The sequence below is a fragment of the Pseudorca crassidens genome, chromosome 11 (genome assembly GCF_039906515.1).
Source record: "Pseudorca crassidens isolate mPseCra1 chromosome 11, mPseCra1.hap1, whole genome shotgun sequence".
NCBI classification, from domain to species: Eukaryota; Metazoa; Chordata; class Mammalia; order Artiodactyla; family Delphinidae; genus Pseudorca; species Pseudorca crassidens.
Genome location: NC_090306.1, coordinates 64,705,694 through 64,722,549, shown reverse-complemented (window position 1 = coordinate 64,722,549; position 16,856 = coordinate 64,705,694). Strand labels below are relative to the sequence as shown.

At 38.9% G+C, this 16,856-nt stretch overlaps 1 protein-coding gene across 2 annotated transcripts in view; it reads left to right on the top strand.

Moving 5' to 3' along the window:
- The first annotated feature begins 1,145 nt into the window (after nt 1–1,145).
- Nucleotides 1,146–16,856, top strand: part of OSBPL8 (oxysterol binding protein like 8) — a 192,677-nt gene continuing 176,966 nt past the window's right edge. Inside the window, exon 1 of one of the 2 annotated variants that reach the window (XM_067697393.1) lies at nt 1,146–1,537. The gene's annotated coding sequence lies outside the window, so the exon portion shown is untranslated. The remainder of the gene's footprint in view (nt 1,538–16,856) is intronic. The other variant, XM_067697394.1, reaches the window with a different exon arrangement.

Sequence of the window (16,856 nt, the reverse complement as noted above, 5' to 3'; positions counted from 1 at the left end):
TGGTAAGACTTAAAGTCCATGATTTCTTAGAGTTTCTATGAAATAGCTTAGTTCATAGGATTATATAGGCCGAACTCTATTGCTTAATTCATCTCAAAGTATCCAGTTGATCAGAATACTTCCTGCCGTCTTAAGAAAATGTAATGAGGAGATGACAATCACTTAAGAAAAAAACTTAGTTCTGGGTTAGAAGGAAAAATGAGTTACAAACTGAGTTTGGTTATTATATAAAGCTTTTTCATGTGCCTTCATTGTTAGCAGAATTTGATTATGATCTTTCTGCTTTTCTACCTACCTTATTTTTGTATTGTTACTGTCTTTTAGTCACTCCCATTTTACTCTTCCTCTCAATAACAGGGTTGGGGGGAGCGTTCCTTGGACTACCGTTAAAAAGGAAGGCAAAAAGTTATGTCCAAAGTTAAGGTACCTGAAAAAAAAAATCAAGAATTAGGCTTTATTTTTTAAAATGGAACGAACTGTCAAATTCCTGTGTAGCTGTTTAAACTGCCACCAACCTAACACATAATAAAACTTAATGACTGTAAAACTGGCACAAAGGATCCTGAACAGGACCAGGAACCAAATTAAAAATTCTAGGCTATTTGCATCCCAGCGTGAAGGAAATGCAGCATCCTCTCCTCAAAAATAAAAAGCTCTCATGAAGAAACCAGTCCACTAAATGTCACAATTAACGTGCTACTAGAAATAGGAACAAGTAGTTACTGCTTTCCAAGCCATACACCACGATGCCTTCTGCTTTTCTTTGTTTGACTAAAACTCTAGTCAAGCCCCAGGCTGGGGAGGCGGGGGCCCCTGCGCCCTACCCGGGAGCTCTCCGGTGCAGCCTCCTTAGATGAGGCAGGGCCCTGCACGACCGGTCCCGAAGACCTCGCCTCAACAGGCGCGGGGCGGGCGGCGGTAGGTTCGCCTCCCGAGACCGCCCCAGGGGGTGCAGAGGCGGTTCGGCGGCGTTCAGACTGTGCCTGAACCAGGTGTTGACAGTTGCTCCAGCCCGGCTGTCTCCGGCCAGGCAGAGGAGGGTTCTCCAAGGCCGCCTCCGCGCGTCGTCACGTGACGGGAAGGGGGTGCGACCGGAGCCCGCTAGTAGGGGGCGGGACCGGGGGCGGGGCCTCGAATGTGAAGGATCTCGGAGGCTCTGGATGCCCAAAGAGGTGGCGGCTCGGCCGATGACAGCATTAGGCCGCGACGCGTTCCCGGCCGGGCGGTGGTGGTAGCGGCAGCCCGAGCGGCTGCAGTGTTTGCTTTCGCCGGGGCGGTAGCCGCCGCCGGTAGCCCGCAGACGGAGGGGAAGTGGGGGCCCGCCCTGGCTGGTAGACCGCAGGGCCGGAGTTCCCGCCCTCCTAGCGGGCCGAACGGGCAGTGCCTCCGTGGCGGCCAGGCAGCGCTCTTGGTCTGAGCTCGCGCCCCAGCTGCCGCCGGCGACAGCGGCCGAGAGAAGTTGGGGTTCGATTGGACGCGTGCCGGGCCCCAGAGGAACCGGCCGCCTGCGCCCCGCCTCTCCGGGGGCTCCACACCGGTGAGTGTCGAGCCGGTCCCCGAGTTGGGGGGCGGCGGGTTCGCACCCCTACGGGCGACTGCACCCCTTGACTCCCACGTTCTGAGCTGGGGCGGGCGGGCACTCCGGGCCCCCGCGCCGGGGAGTTTTTCTTTGGCTCCTTTGTCCCCTTTTGGAGTGGGAAATTCCAAAGGCTGGCGGGGATGGAGTGTTCTGGGGCCCACGGTAAGTGCGTCTGCAAACCTTCCAAAGCCGCGGCAGGGGCAGGGGCCGGTACGAGATTTTTGTTGGCCCTGAGTGTGTGCCTCCTCCCGAAGTTTGACTGGGCGGACGGCAGGGTCTCGCCGGAAGCCCCGGCGCCCTGGAGAGCTGGCGCTTTGTCACTTGGTGCCGTTAAGGCGAGGCTCCCGTTTTCCTGTGACAGCCCCAGAGGAGGCTGTGCCGCGCATCGCAGACCTCACCCGCCCTTGCACAGCCGAGGGCCATGGTGGTTGGTGTTCCTCTAAACCTCAGTTCCTGTGGCCTTCTTGTAGCGTAGGAGGAAGGCGAAGCCTTTGCTGTACTTTTAAATGTAATGTTTTTGAGTGCCTTCTCAAGAATGGAATCAGGTTCCAAGGAGCTTCACAAAGAGCGTGCGTTTGGTTCATTGAGGCATCCGCTCAAGACCGGCCGAGGCGAAGCAACAGTATATGCAGATTTTCCATTCACAAAAGTCATTTAACACCCTTCTTTATGAGAGACATGTGCGGTTGGGGAACATACTTAATTTCATTTTATTTAAATGCTGCCTGAAATAATAGGTAACTTGGGCTCCTACTTAAACAGATGGGGAAATTTACCCAACTGATGATATATGCATGTTTACTTTAAATAATTTAATGAAGTTTTTGCCTTTCTGATGCTGGAAGACGTAAATGACTTCTAAGTAGTAGAATGCACTGTGTATGGTAGGATTATTCGTTTTTAATTAACTTCCCCTGAAAGTTAACCTCAAATTAGTGCCACTTTAGGTCTTTTCAAATAGTCATTTAAAAGGTGTTTTTTGGTTTTTTTTAGTCCCTCCCTTAGGATTCCAAGGATTGTGGAGGAACATGGGTGGAATGCTTGTTAGGTTTCCTCCTTCCGTCCCATCAAGTGTCATCTAAACTTGATCATGCTGAGAGACTAGGATCAATTTCTGTGCTTGCTAGATAGAACCTGTTTTGCAGTGAAATTATTAAGATCATGCTAGTTTTATGAAACAGGTTGGGGAAGGAAGAGTAAAGGCATGCAATTTGTCCTCTATTAAAAGTACAGAGAATTTCAAATATTTGTTACCCCTTTATTGATAGTAATTATGTATAGAATGACTACCATATGCCTGTTTAAAGTAATGGGAAAGGGAATAGATGAAACATAAGAACTACCTTTTAGGTCTTTAATTATGGAGCTTAAGTTGTTGTGGTCAAATTCCATCTGAACCATTTGAGCTACAATACATTGTACACAGGTGCTTAGAAGTGCCTGTTTAATTAAAAATGGTCATGGTTTATTTCTCTTTCATTGAATCATAATATTTGTTGTAGCTGTGATCTATGAAAAGGTGCTGCTACAATTATTTCAGTTAGAATATTATTACATTTTAGAGGCAATCAAATATGTTTCTTACAAAACATTTATGGCACCTATAAATTTGGCAATACCTAGTTTTTAGGTTTCTTTTGAATTGAAAAGCCTTAAAATATACTTTGGAGTAAGTACATATACTGTTTATAATGAAATTATGTTTTAGTTTTGATTTAAGAAAAAAGTGGTAAAATTAACAAAATTTGCATTATAAAAAGGTCTTTCTTTTTAAAGGACTAATTGCATAATTTAACTAGTGAGAGCTCTTAGTACATTTAAACTTGGTTTACAAATAATCCTTCAAGAGCATGTTACTTGAATTGAAGCATGAATGACAAAATAAAGAATTGATACTTAGATGTAGTTTTCTAATATTATTTTGGAAAATCCTTATCCTAATAATACTTGAAGTTTTATGTTTTAATATCTATGTTATCGAAAGCTGAACACATTTATAGCGATGATTTTGGAGCATTGGGGGATTTAAAAGTAGAAGACATAGGTGCTATCTTATTCTTATGAATATGACCTACAAATAATACATAAATACAACTTGAATTAAAAAGTCTGTACATACTTCATTAATGAAGGTGCCTGCGTGCAAGGAGATTGAAGTATAGTTTCCTTGTGGTTAGGACACAGGAAGAGATAGCTGGACTAATGTGTGAAGATTTCATGTCAGTATTTTCTTTCAGGAAATCCCTGAAAGATTTTAGATCTTCCTTCCACCTTGGTCCCCACCCTCTCATATATCCTCTCAAAGGCATGAAGTTGAAGGTCTCATCCAGAACACATGATAGAAGGGATTTTTCCTCCCTGAAAAATGTTATCAAGTTTGCAAGGAGAGCTTTCTTCAGAGACCTTGTAGGAAAGGAGTTCTTGTTCTGAAACATCAAATTCTTCTACCCTATGTTATTCTTACTTTTATTAAAATTGGAAACAATGTAAGCTCTCCATGATAGCAAGGACCATTGACTTTCCAAATGCTTAATAGTCATCGAATAAAAAAATGTAGTTCCAGATGTACAACTGGAGAACAAAGAGGAGTATGTGATAATGTAGTTCAAATTAGATACAAGCAGTGAGGTGACAAAGAAATGATGTTGGCTTGGCAGGAGGGAAGCAGGTCATTTAATCTGGGGAACTTTCTTGGAGGAGGTGATTCTTCATTTAAGTCTTCTGAAAGCTGTATATCTGATGATAAGCAGGTGTTCTAAGAGGGGTAGACAGCATGAACCAAAGCATTTAAATTGGACTGGGTAGTCATGTCAGATTAAACACAGTGAGTCTTTTTTGGTAACATTCTGAAGAATTTTTCTTCTTCCCTCATAACTGTTACCTCTCCCAGATAAAAAGATTGGCACACTTTATAAGAGCTAAAATTTAGAGTAGTTGAGTTTTGGAAGAGACAATGGTACAGTGAAAGCAAGAGCATTGATCTGGGGGTTAGAAAATTTGAATTGGATTTCTGGTTGCATTTTATACAAGCAGGTGTCCTTAGGCAAATCACTGGGCCTTAGTTTTCTCATTTGTAAAAGGAGGAGGATAATCCTTATCCCACAAGGTTGTTGGGGGAATGAGATTACATAATGTATATGAAAGTGCATATTTCAATATTAACACATAGGAGAAATCAAACATCAAATTATTTAAAAACTTTTTTTGTCTTTAGATCTTTAAAAATATTTTGGTGAATTTATCACGAACTCTAAATCTACTTGACCTTTGCATTGATCTATGGTGTTAACCTTTAAATTTATCAGTATCAAAATTCTAGATGCTTAGTTTTCTTTCAGTCAGGCATAATGCTTTCTGATATAAATGAGGCTTAATTGTGTTACTTCTTCATGTTATAAACCGCGAGGAATGGTAGATACCTCGAATATGTAAAGCTTTAAGGGATATGTGTTACTGAAAAATCTGAGCCTTTAGGCTTTGTTCTCTACAGAATTTGCTTTTGAAGAAATTGCCCTTGCCTATCATGCAATCTGTGTATTCATTGTTGTGGAAAAAACAGAGCATTTTCCTACTATTAAGGAAAAAGTTACCCAAAATATCCTTTATATGTTTTTAGTGGTCTGAGTGACTGTAAACCATGAGGAATCTCTATCCGCTGTGCTTTACGTTAGAATTCAATATTTTGTGAGCAGGCTAATAGACTTTTGCATCAACCTATCTAAGCTTTTTGCTCCAGTAGCTGTTTGTCCTTTTATGAATCTCAAAATTTCATTATACTTTGTGAACTCTTTGCAGTGTTTAAATCCATGGAGCAGGCTGTCCTTTGTGTAACATTTGGGAGGGAATTGTACTATAAAAAGACTAAAAAAGAGTCTTGAATCTTCAAACGATAAGCTAGTTACCCACCACCTTCCATATTCACAAAGGCCTGAAAAAAAAAGAGGAAATGTTTTTTGAGTTTCAAGACTCTTTTCAGATAAAAAGGAGAAACTGTTTGATTCAGGGTTGTTAAAAACATGATAGATTCAGAGGGAGATTGATAGTTCCTGAAGGTGTCCTAGTAGGAGTGGTTGGTCATAATAATAATAATAGCTTATACGTGTTGACTGCTAACTATGTATCAGGTACTTGACATATATACTTGACAGTGACCCCCCCCCCCCCCCAGATCAGACTATTTTCTTGTCCTTTTTTAAACCTCAAGCACTGAGAGATTAAGTAGTAGGCCGCAGAGCCAGGATTTGAGCTAAACCTGAGTCACAGGGAGGCTAAGCAGCAGGTGGTGGAGCTTATCAAAAGGATTTGAATTTGAGGTTTAACCTGACCTTTGACATCAGAACCTGTCCTTTTGACTGTCACATTATAATGCCTTGTATAGTTTATTTGCAGTTGCCCCTTGTGACAGGTCTTGACCTTTATGATCTTTCTCAGTCTATCTTGACTTTATGATTTGATGAAAATACAGTTTGTAATAAGATGACCTCAGTTTTTTTCATTTCATGTGTTTTGACTGACATCCTATGTTTTACTTGGAGTAAAGCAAATAATTCTTTATTGTTCATTCAGTTGCCATTTTCTCACTAGGAAATTCCAGACTAAACTGGAACTATAAGGACATATAGTACAGTAGATACAGTATTTTAAGGTGATTTGTTACAATTTTTAAAATTCATGCTTTTTTTTTAAAGAGTAAAACTGATGTGCAGAATTGGTATGGATGATTTTTATGAGTGATATTTGAGGGACACTAATCTGTGTAATTAAAAGCTATCCTTTTGAAATGTCCACCATTAAAGTAACTTGTTTTTTGGCTGCCCGATGCCACTATTAGCAGTAGTAGTTTATCAGATTACATAGCTTCTTACAAAGAAGGCTCAGGCCCCTGTGAAAATTACAGTCTGTTTAAGTACTTTTTTTTTTCCAAAATTAAAAAAAATTTTAGTTAATTTAATTTGGCTGCGTCGGGTCTTAGTTGCGGCGCACGGGCTTCTCTCTAGTTGTGGCACGCAGTTTCCAGAGTGCACCGGCTCAGTAGTTGCGGCGCAGGGGCTTAGTTGCCCCGAAATGTGGGATTTTAGCTCCCCAACCAGGGATCAAACCTGCGTCCCCTGCATTGGAAGGCAGATTCTTAACCACTGGACCACCAGGGAAGTCCTGTGTAAGTACTTTTTAATGGGGTCAGAGTATGGTAGATTTGGGGAGACAGCAGTTCAGTCTAAGTAACACTATTATTGGGTAAGAATAATGAGGTGGGATTCCTTGGACATGAAGGCACAGGTACATTGTTCAAGTAGAGAGTAGGGTGAGGGACTTCTGAAGACAAGTTTTGCTTACTGTATAATTTTGCCTGTTGTTTTGACTATAATAACATTTAAGATCAGCGATCCAGAGGTAAAGAAAAACAGTGCTGTGTATCAGAGTGGGGAGTTTGTAATAGTTCCCTAGGCTCTTTCGCAAGATGTGGATGATCAGGGAAGGACTCTCTTAACTACCTATTATTTTAGAAATCTAGGGAGGCAGACTAGCACAGGCTCTGGAGCCAGGCTGCTTACGTTCAGAACCTGCACAGCCACTTAACTAGCTTATTGCCCTATACTGGCCCTATGCTGACATGAGATGGCTTCAGGAGAAGAATATGGTGTGTTTAGGCAAAGCAAGGCCCAGAGATGCACCCTGTGATTTTCCTGTTCTTATGTGGTATGAAAGAGATCTGGAAGTTCTCACATAATCCTAGTGAAGGAAATAGAAGTTAACAGAGTGAGAGCTAGCAAGCCTGTCATGAGGGTACTGTTGTGAGGGGAAGACCATGTTATAGACATTGTGGAGAGGGCGGCTGTGGCAGATTCAGCTCAATGCCCACCAGAATTTGTTCTCTCTCTTGCCTTAGTTCAGTTAACACTGGGAGGTGGCTGCCCAGACAGGAACACGTTTCTCAGTCATTCTCTCCTCTATCCCTATCCTCCTTCCCTGCATCTAGGTGGGACCAGAAGACGACTTTTCACCAGGAGAGTGTGAATGGAAGTGATGCACTGTCCCTTCTGAACTGAGGTGGGAGAAAAGCGGCTGTGTTTCTCCACCTTCTCTTTTCCAATCCAAGGGCCAGATGCAGAGGCTGGGCCTCTTCAGGTGTGATAATAAGATTGGGAAGATCTCTAGTCCCTCAGATTACCATGTGAAAGAAAGCTGTGCACCAAACAGGAGCACTCACGACGGAGTGTATAATTTTAAGGAGACATTTTAGTTGTGTGAAGTCACTGATGTTTATTTGTTAAGCAGCTAGTATGGCCTTAACCCAAGCATGGGCTGCTTAGAAGAGGTAGTTGAGGCCCTAAGAATATCCATAGCAACAGGAGCTGAGGGGCCAGGTTAGGAGGTCACTGGATGCTGCTGCAGCATCCTCATCAGTATATGCCATTACGACTCTTATCAAACCTCAGAGGCCCGTGAGGACCCAGAGGGCACATGGGTCCACGTTCAGACCATCCGTAACATTCCCTGTGCCCATGAAAGCTTTCCTCTACATCCAGATACCATGATAAGAATAAGGAACAGAAACTATAAACGTTTTTCTGTAAAAGTCTGAAGAGTTCTGGTAAAGCAGGGTTTCTCCAACTTGGCTTTATTGACATTTTGGCCTGGATAACTCTTTGTTGTGGTGAGGGCTGTCCCATGTATTGTAGACTATAGAGCAGCATCCCTGTCCTCTACCTGTTAGATGCCAGTAGCACCTCCACTAAAGTACAACCAAATATGTCTCTAGACATTGCCAAATGTCCCTTGGGGGGCAAATCACCCCCAGCAGAGAACTGCTGCCTTAAAAACAGAGTTAACCTGAAAGAAATTATTTTAAACTGAAAGAAACTTACCTTTAATTAATGGACGTTTTCTCCCCTTAGGAGATGGGTGGAGTTCATGGGGGAGGTTGGTTTACGAATGTGCAGCAAAGGAAGCTATGCTGCTTTTATAAAACATACTAGTTTCTATTGAATGTCGATCTACACTTCTGCTAATTTATCAGTTTAGACATTGTCTGCATTTTCTGCTTTTTCTTTCTTCTTTCCTTTTCTTTCTAGACTGGTAGCTATACTTCTTCTTGCCTAGATAAACACATTTCCCCCATTCCCCCCCCCAACCCCAGCTGTCACATCCATATGTCCATCACTAAATGACAAAACCCAAGATATGGTTTTGATACTATGACTATGTAAATATCATTTAATCCTAGGCCAGGTAGTATGCTCAGATTATGATTTCTTTTCTACAGATCGTATTAAGCAGCCCTTGGGCCACTTGAAGAAAAATACCTTGATACCATCAAGGTCCAGTGTATTTTATTTTATTTTATCAGTTGCTCAAAATCTAGCCATTGAATTAAAAACAATGGACATGACTTCCTATTTTCTTGGTGTTTCTAATTGCCCCCTTTTCTGGTATTGTATGCCTTTATCATAGTCTCTACCAACTCTTCATCATACTACCTGTTGTATTGTATCCCCTGTTTATCTGGCGTAATTGTAATTCTGCTTCAATTTGGACTAGTTGCCTTTTAGGTCTCTTTCTGGAACTTCCTTTCACTGTCCTCTTGAATTGGGTCCATTCTATTATAGATCTTCCTTTTTTACTAAATTTATTTGATCTTTTTTTTGGAGTACAACTTCCAAAAAAAGTGTGTTTGAGAGGCAAGTTTTCTGAATTATTCTATGGATAAAAATATTTTCATTCTGTTCTCATATTTGACTGATAGTTTGGGCACAGTATTGTAGGCTGCAAATAATTTTCCTTTGGGACTCTGAAAGCATTGCTTGGTTGTCTTTCAGTGCCAGGGATGCTGATTCGAAATCAGGTGTCATCTAATTCACTACCCTTTTAAGGTGATTTGTTCTTTATTCTGTCTGAAAACTTTTAGGATCATCTCTGTTTTATCTTTCTGCTGCAAACTCATAATGAGCTGTACATGTTGTTTTGTTTTGTTTATATTTGTTTTAGGCACTCAGTTGCCCTTATTATTTGAATCAGATTCTTCAGCTCTAAGAAATTCTCTCCTGTCTTTGATATTTTCTTCCCTTCATTTTCTTGTTTGCTTGTTTGTTCTTCAGTAGGCAGATGTTTTCTGTCTTGGACTAGTCCTCATCTCATTTTTACTTTCATATTTTGTGATTCTCTTTGCTCTGTGTTCAGGGGATTTTTTTTTCCTAGTTTTTTGGCTGATTTGTTGAGGAGAGGGTAATCCCTGAATTTTCTTGTTCTCTTTTTCTGCCATTCTTTTCTTGTTTTATGTTGTAGTACTCTCTTTAGTCTCAGAAAGTGCAAAGTAGATTTTTAAAAGAGATTTTGTGTTTCCTCAATTATTTCCTTTTCCCGTCTGGCCAGCTTTTATGTTTGTAATCTTTTTTTTTCCCGTACTTAGTTTTCCTTATATGCCTGGATTGGTTGTCTCTTCATGTTTCAGAAAGAAGGACCAGCTTCCTGGTCTGGGTGTTCCCCTCTCACCCTGTTCCTTGGACTGTTTTCCCTATTAGGTGTTTTTTTTTTTTTTTTTTTTTAGTAGGAATTCTGGGCACAGCACTTTAGGGCAGAACAGTATAGGGTGGGGCCTACATATTGACAAGCATTTTAGGGTAAGAGGGAGGGGAGCCAGCTTCCAGGCTGTGGGCCCTCTAAATGCCAGATAAAAAGGCTTTATTACTCTGTGCCAGCATCCCCTAGACAGTTATTCACTTTCTTTAGAGAAAAGCTGACTGTGCTTTTGCCAGGGAGTAAATGTCAGTTGTTCAGGTGCTGCTTGGAGATGGGGGATAGAAAATGTAGTCCCTTATACAGTCAGTCAGGTAATATGTAATTCTCCTATTTTTAGCCCCACTATTATTCCCACCCTTTGCTGAACCCTTTGCAATCATGCTTCTCTGGGGGTTCTGTCAGATGTATTGGTTCCCAACCTTTTGCATCACTCTTAAAGGGTATGATGAGACTGTGGCTCTCTCTGCTTGTGATATCAATCAATTTCACATCTACTTTCATCTTTCAGAAATTTATGGACTTCTCTCTCTACTCTGTCCCCACTTTTTGTGTGTGTCTTATTTTTAATTTAATTTTTTATTTTATTATAATTTTAATTTTTTATTTTATTATAATTAAAAATTTTAATTTATTATATAAAGGTTACTTTCCATTTACAGTTATTACAAAATATTGGCTGTATTCCCCGTGTTGTACAGTACATCCTTGAGCCTATCTTACACCCAGTAGTTTGTACCTCCCATTCCCCCACCCCTATGTTACCCCATCCCCACTTTTAATTTCTTTGCTCTTATGGTTTTATTTTTTTTCTGTATGAATTGTTTTTGTTTCAATGGGAGATCTGAAGTAACTGGAGGGAAAATTTGTAGTCAGTCCATCATCTTTTATTAGAGATCTTTCCTATTTTTTTTTGTTAATGCAATGATCATAAAAATTGTGATCATGATACTGTGTTGAAATACAGTGATATTTCTTCACTATTGATTTGTATAGGTATTTTGTATCTTTATGCCAGTCGGTCCTAAAATTTGTATGCTTTTGAATTCTTATTTGCTTCTTAGTTTTTCTGTTTCCTCTTCTGTTGTCATCTGCCCCAACTTGTACATGTCATTATGATTCTCTTGCCATTTCTAATTTGTTCCTTGGAAACTGAATGAGACCATTTAGGATTGTGCGTAAAATAGTGACTTTTCTCCAGAGAATGGCATGTCAGCTGTAAGCCCATGACTCTTGTGACATTTTGATTATTCATTACTTATTTTCTGTTTCTCAACTGTGTCCAGGCAGGTGAGGTGTTATTCTTTTTCATTTACTTCTCTGCCTTAATTGTGATATCTGCTTTGGTTCCTTAGTTATTGATCTTTTTCTCTATAACTTTTCTGTCTCTTCTACCTAGTTATCTTTGGTACTTTAAATGTTGAGCTTAGATTGCCTAGCTGGTTCATGAAGGCTGTAATTTTCATCTCCTCTCATTTTATACTCAAAAAAATTTCCCAGCACTGTTCTAAATTTTTTATACCTTATTCTCTTTTTTATTTCCCAGTCTCCTTTCCTGAATCTTTAGGAAAATTGATTGATTATAATTTATCCTGGGCAAATAAATTTAAATTTGTCTGTTTACTTCCCTCTCTTCCATGATATTGCTGCATTTCTCTGTTAATCTTGTTCAGGCCTTCTCTCATTAGACTTTGTAGCTCTTTCTTCTACAGCTATGGTTTTGACTGCTGGAAAGTGTGTCTTTTATGATTGGAGTTATAATTCTCTTGCAATCAGAAATTTATGTAATCCAGATTTTTTAAATGCTGACTACTTTGAAGTTGAGATCCTGTCAGAAGGGCTGTGATTTGGAAGGCTTAAACCCCTAGATTTGGCCTGATTATGTAAGATACTGTGGAACCTACATAGTACATGCTTATTTGAAATTTAAAGTAGCTTAGAAAAGAAACTGGCTCTTGTGTAGTTTCTTTATTTGCCCACTGTAGGGGAAGTCAAAGGTGTGAATATTCCCTAACATTGATGTCTATTTACTGATTATTTTGTGAACTTTCTCCTATTCTGTGGAACTCTTGGTTTTACAATCCACAGGTTTGATTAGATCATGGTTATATGTCTTTTGCTTTACCTTTTTCATGTATTCTAAGCAAATTTTCATGTATTCTAAGCAAATTTCATGTATTTGTCCTTTTAGATACCTGTCATAATTACTATCCTTTTTGTCTGCCTCATTACGGTATCCTTTATTGCTTCTCTTAGGTTTATAGTTTTGGTACTTTTTCTCACTTTTCCTGAAATTTTAAAATAGAACCTTCAGCATTATATGGATAGTACTGTGACTGTTTTTCAAAGGTTTGATTACTTGGGAAATTATGGTCTTTATTTTCCCAGGAATTTATGATTAGAGTGTAGGAATTTAGAAAAACAATACTCTGTCATTACTGAGGAAAAATTCCTCTGTGAAAACAGAGACTCATTTTAAGAGGTTGATTGCTTAACATATTTAGTGTTTAGCAAGGTCTTATTTGGTTATTTTGGGGCTTCTTCTTAATTTACAGTAGTAGTAATTAGCCTCTTCAAACTTACAAGTTGAAATTAACCAGTGATACATTTTGTGGCTATGAGACGAATAATGATTTTAATTAAATTCAGCAAATATATGCTTTTTTTTGGATTCTCCAAGAATTTTTTCATTGTCACCATATTGATCAGTTTTCTTTTAGGAACAGTCTTTGAATATGAGTTATTTCCATAGTTTCTTATTTTTGGTAGTCATTTTTAATTGAAGTATTAAAAATTGTGTTGGTTCTCATAGATCCTTTTTGAATTGGCATGTGGAAGTGTAATTACGTGTCTTGGTTACTTACATGATAAATTAAAGATGATCAGTACTTTGGTTGTGGTATTTATACCTTGGATTCAAAACCCAGAAGCATCTAGGCCAGAGTTAGGCACTCAGACACTCATTTTTCTTTCATGCCCAAGATAAAAAGCCATCCTTAGCTGTATCAAAATATGAAGAAATTGCTTTTGGGATTGAATAAGAAAATCGGTAATAAAATTCCTTGAGATTATCTTGAATTAACTTTAGATCTTGCATTTCAAGCTTTGATCCTTAATAAAGAGCCATCACCTTAAGTATGGGTATGAATTTACTTGTAGGAAACTGGGGTAAGTCTCTTGGTTGATTATAACCAGTTACCATAATTAATGAGAAACACATTCACTTTTTCCTAGTATCTTGATTTCAAACTAGGTTCATATTTTCCTTAGAAAAGAACCTTTTAAGAAAATAGTGAAAATTTACTCTGAATGAGGTAGTTTTAGCTGTAATTTAAAATATCTAAGTTGAAAAACAAAGACTTAAAATCCAAGGGAGACATTTAATATATAGGACTAAATTATTAATACTTGATTGACAGGGAAATATTTCCAAATACTGTCCTTAAGAGACCTTGATTTTACTGTCTCAGAAACACTCTTTGAGACCCTATGTCACAGGCTTGTGCAACCTAGCATTACAAACACCAACTGATTTAGTAAACAGACGCACTGGGAAAATAAGAAGCCTGCCAGAAGTATTGTCTTTCCTGCTAAATAACTTTGTGACCTTGGCAAACCACTTAGTCTCTGTGGGTCTTAATAAAATGGAGAGTTGGAACAGATAGCCTGTTAGGTTCTTTTGAGGATTCCTTGATGATGCTAGGGGGTAGAATTACAATCAGATGATATATTATGTAATATAGTCCTTATAATAGCTCTGAAATAGATGGTATTTTTCCCATTTTACAGATAGAATTATTGATGTTGTACAGACTCCATGTTCAAGTAACACGCTCAGTCATGTAGGTACTAAAGGGCCAAGCAAGAAGTTGAACCTTGGTCTATGTCATTCTGTAGCCATGTTCTTTTTGGTATACAGTACTACCTTTTCAAGCCATGTCGTTAGAGTAGACCACCAGATTTTAGTGTTAGAATTTGTTCCGTTTCTTAATCTATACTTCATAGTAAATGTGCTTTTGCATTATATCATTTGTTATTCAGGAAAACCAGAAGTCAGGAATCAGGCCTGTCTTTGAGTTGTGCCCAAAGTAGAAATGTGTGACCAGCTTTTAAATAAGCATATTAAAACTTATATGTCTAAGAGATGATTGATGTGTTCAAAGTTATCTTGAATTTATTTCAGTAATGTCACTGTTTTTCAGAAACACTTTTGAAACTATTTTGGCATTTCTTTAGTGCCTTCAGCCTCATTCTTTTACCTATATTCTGTGGTGGCGAATAACATCTCTTGAGAATGGATTTGATATTTGGGAAAAGTGAGGAAGTGATTCTGAACAGGGTCTCATACTTAAAATTAGGGATCAAAATGAGAAATGTCATTTTTCGTTAAAAATAATCAGTGACCAAAAGGATGAAACCTATTATTCTTGTGTCATTTATATGGTAGCTAAGAAAGTGATTAGAGGAGTTCGAGAATTGTTTTGTATGATGGCAAGTTGAAATGGTCTCTAAAAATGACTACTCTGAATGGAGATAACCTTTATTTGGATATAAATTCTGCTATATTAGTTAAAGTTACATCTTAAGATAGTTACACTTGTTCTCTGTTTGCGACTTAGGCCAGTGCTATGCTGAATTAGCATGCGCTTCAGAGAAAGAGTTGGTGAATGAATTATACGTGGCAGATATTTTTTCCATTTAAAGGAGATCAGAGTCTATATAACAAAAAAAACAGATTATATAACATTTGCTTGCATAATAATTTCTCAGTTACATTCATATTTATTACATAATTTGTGGTTATCTGTATTTAGGTTTAATTCCAGGCAGCTACCCTATCCCATTTCCTAGCATGAACTAAAACCACTTGTGTTGCTAAGCGTGAGTGTACTCTCTGTTGCAGGTTTACATGTAAAATAACTTTTTTGCAAAAATTATACTAGGCTGCATTATAAACATATTTATATTACTGAATGGTTTTGTATATCAGTGCTGTACTCTACTGGTACAGATACTAAGCAATGATATACCTATATATCTTGTTGAAGAAGAACTTGTGATAGGAAGATTTCATTTTATCTTTTGAAGGCATTATTTTTCTTAATTTAAACTCCTAGATGGTAGAGTTTAATGAAGCTTCCTCATTTGTGAGTATTAAAGGATATTAAAAAATGCCTCTAGTCCCTTTTTAATAATACTTTTTCCTTTTGAGGTTTCAAAATAATTTAATGTTACAAGACCTTTAATTCAACAGATATTTGAGGGTAAGTCACTATGCAGGGGCAGAAAAGTTATTGGGAACTAGATAGACATGCGACTTCTTTGAGTTTGTGTGTGTGGGAAGGGTGGGGAACAGACAGTAAACTACTGATTGAACAATTCACTGTGTAATCACCATTGTGGACAGTGCTAAGAGGAGGAAATAGAGGGTGATAGAAGATTTTGCTGACCTAGTGGGTGGGGAGGGGAGCAAAGGAAGGTGACTTAAGCTGAGGGAAAAAAGAAGAATATTTCTGGCAGAACATCTTGTTTAAATATCCTGGCACAGCAAGGAACTTTGCTTTTGCTAGGAATTGATTGAAATAGTCCCCTGTGACTGGAGTGTTTAAAAAAAAAAAAAAGAGTGATAACGTGGTGCAGTAGGCAAGGGCCAGGTCATGCGAGCCTTGATAGACCTTGTTAAGGATTTTGATTTTTGTCTTAAGGCGCCTTGGAAACCATTAGAATATTTTAAACAGAGGATCATGAAATGATCAAGTTTAGAATGATCACTCTAGGTGCTGTGTAAGAATGGTTTGGAGGGAACCAGAGTAGATGCTGGGAGACTCATTAGGTCGTGTTGAAATTAAGGTACCTATGGCTTATCCAAGGGAGATTCCTGCAGGCCTGTGGGTCTCAAAGTGTGTCACCTGGGAACTTATTAGAAATGCAGATTCTTGGGTTCTACTGAGACCTATTAAACCAGAAGCTTTGGGGGTGGAGCTTAGAAATCTCTTTTTGAACAAGCCTTCCAGGTGATTCTGATGCTTCCTAAAGTTTTTGAACCTCTGCTGCAGGTCATTAGATATGTGGTTTTGGTGTAGGAGAAAGTTCTAGGTTGGTGATATGAATAGGGAATAACTGCATGAAGATGGTAGTTGAAAATGAGAGGAGGAGAAGAGGCTCTAATAGAATGAAACCTTGAGAGACTTTACTGTCCAAGTCCTGTACAGAGTGAGGCAAGCTAGTGAAAGAATCAGAAAAGGATTGGTTAGAGGAACTAGAAAATCAGGAGCATCTTTGCATAATGGCATTGGTGAAGGAAGCATTAAACTTGGCAATGAAGGGTCTTTGTGTAAATAACTGTAGTGGGAATGCAGAGGTAGGCACCAGATTTCAACGGGTTGAGAAGGAAGTGAAGAGAGGAGTGAAGAAAATACAATTTACTCACTTAAGACATCCCTTACTCTTTGGACAGATATTTAAAATTCCAAAATATGGGAGAATTAAGCTAAATAACCTTGATGGGCAGCTAACCAGCATAAGATTCCATTGAGAACTGTATGATAAACTCTCATTGTTTGGACCTATTGATTTTGAAACTCATAATCTACATAGAGGACTGAGCTCAAGTTTATCATTGTCTTTACCACTTTGCAAGGAATGCTGTAGTATAATAATAAACTTATGGGAGGAATGTTTAGCCTACCAAGAATGCTGGGTTTTTTTTTTTTAACATGATTGAAACCACTTTAGCAGTATGCATTTATATGAAAGTAATTTT